The 2,521-nt window shown below is 38.6% G+C and overlaps 1 non-coding gene across 1 annotated transcript; it reads left to right on the forward strand.

Annotated features, from left to right (window-relative positions):
• The first annotated feature begins 294 nt into the window (after positions 1 to 294).
• On the forward strand, positions 295 to 400 carry LOC139033243 (U6 spliceosomal RNA). The gene has a single exon (XR_011485864.1). It is a non-coding gene; the product is annotated as a U6 spliceosomal RNA (small nuclear RNA).
• The last annotated feature ends 2,121 nt before the right edge of the window (positions 401 to 2,521 follow it).

Here is a 2,521-nt window from a genome sequence, read left to right on the forward strand (position 1 = left end):
AAATAAATAAAAAATGTCTGCATAGTCAAAGCTATAGTTTTTCCAGTAGTCATGTATGGATGTCTGGTTTGACATAGGTTTCCTTCCAAGGAGCAAGCATCTTTTAATTTCATAGCTGCAATCAACATCTGCAGTGATTTTGGAGCCCAAGAAAATAAAATCTGTCACTGTTTCCATGTTTTCCCCTTCTGTTTACCATGACATAGGATGGATGCCATGATTTTAATTTTTTAAATGTTCATTTTCAAGCCAGCTTTTCACTCTCCTCTTTCACCCTCATCAAGAGGGTCTTTAGTGGTCACTTTGACAGCATATATACTAAATTTGGAATGTAGAGAGAAGATTAGCATGGCCTCTGTGCAAGAATGACACACAAATTTCTGAAGCATTCCATATTTTTAGACATAGAGAACAGACTTGTGGACATAGCATGGGGGAAGGAAAGGGTAGGATGAATGGAGAGAGTGGCATGGAAAAATATCTACTACCATATGTAAAATAGGTCAGTGGGAATTTGATATATGACTCAGGAAACTCAAACCAGGGCTCTGTGACAACCTAAGAGTGGTGGGATGGGGTGGAAAGTGGGAGGAAGTTTCAAGAGAAAGGGCACATATGTATACCTATGACTGATTCATGTTGGCGTATGGCAGAAACCAACACAATATTGTTAACCAAGTACCCTTCAATTAAAAATAAATTAAAAGAGACTCTTTAGTTCCTATTCACTTTCTGCCATTAGAGCGGTAAGTAAGTGTTAGTCATTCAATGGTAGTCCAACTCTTTGCAACCCCATGGATTGTAGCTCGGCAGGCTCTTCTGTCCAGCATTCTCCAGGTGAGAATACTGGAGTGGGTTACCTGTACCCTTCTCCAGGGGATCTTCCCAACCCAGGAATTGAACTCATTCCTGTCCATTTTAGTTCACTGATTTCTAAGATGTTGATATTCAACCCTGCCATCTCCTGGTTGACTATATCCAATTTACCTTGATTCATGGATATAACATTTCAGTTTCCTAAGAAATATTGTTCTTCACAGCATCAAACTTTACTTTCACCACCAGACACATCCACAGCTGAGCGTTTTTCCCACTTTGGCCCAGCTGCTGCAGTCTTACGGGAGCTATTAGCAATTGTCCTTCACTCTTCCCCAGTAGCATATTGGACATCTTCTGATCTGGAGGGCTCACCTTTCAGTGTACTATCTTTTTGCTTTTCATACTGTCCAAAGTGTTCTCCAGGCAAGAATACTGGAGTGGTTTCCTTCTCCAGTGGGCCATGTTTTGTCAGAACTCTTCATTTTCAGCCAACCATCTTGGGTTACCCTGAGAAGCATGGTTCATAGCTTTTTTGAGTTACCCAAGCCCCTCTGATATGATAAGGCTATGATTCATGAAGCGGTTCAGTGGTAAAGAACCTGTCTGTCAATGTGAGAGACTCAGATTCAATCTCGGGGTTGGGGGGACCCCCTGGAGAATAAAATGACATCCCACTCAAGTATTCCTGCCTGGGAAATCCCAGGGACAGAGGAGGTTCCTGGGGTCACACACACACACACACACACACACACACACATCTGCACACAAATACATGGCAAGTAAACAATACACTACTAAACTAGCAATGGATCAGTGATGAAATCAAAGAGAAAATCAGAAAACACCTATAGACAAACGGAAATGAAAATGTAATTTTCATTTATATTTGTAAATAAAAGCACAACAGTCTAAAATCTATGGGATTCAGCAAAAGCAATTCTAAGAGGAAAGTTTACAACAATACAATCTTACCTCAAGAAACAAGAAAATCTCATAGAGATAGTCTAACCTTACACCTAAAACAACTAGACAAAGAAGAACAAACAAAACTTAAAGATAGTGAAAGAAAAAAAATCATAAAGATCAGAGCAGAAATAAATGTAATAGAGACATGGAAAACAATCTCAAAGATCAATGAAACTAAAAGTTGCTTCATTGAAAAGATAAACATAATTTATAAACCTTTAGCCAGACTCATCAGGGAAAAAAGGGAGAGGGCCCAAATCAATAAAATTACAAATGAAAAAGCAGAAGTTACAACTTGCACCACAGAAATACAAAACAACATAACAAAGCAACTGTGTGCCAATAAAATGAACAACCTGGAAGAAATGGACAAATTCTTAGAAAGATACAGTCTCCCAAGACTGAACCAGGAAGAAATAGAAAATATGAAAAGACCAATCACAAGAACTGAATTGAAGCTGTGATGAAAAATTCCCCCAAAACCGAAGTCCAGGACCTGATGGCTTCACAGGTGAATTCTATCAAGCATTTAGCGAATTAACACCTATCCTTCTGGAACTGTTCCAAAATATTGCAGAGAAGGAAAACTTCCAAATTTATTATATAAGGCCACCATCATGCTGATACCAAAACTAGCCAAAGATACCACACACAAAAGAAGAAAATTACAGGCCAATATCCCTGATAAACATAGATGCAAAAATACTTTGCATATTACTAATGTTTTGAATCCAAC

The sequence above is a fragment of the Odocoileus virginianus genome, chromosome X, assembly GCF_023699985.2.
Source record: "Odocoileus virginianus isolate 20LAN1187 ecotype Illinois chromosome X, Ovbor_1.2, whole genome shotgun sequence".
In the NCBI taxonomy this organism is placed as follows: domain Eukaryota; kingdom Metazoa; phylum Chordata; class Mammalia; order Artiodactyla; family Cervidae; genus Odocoileus; species Odocoileus virginianus.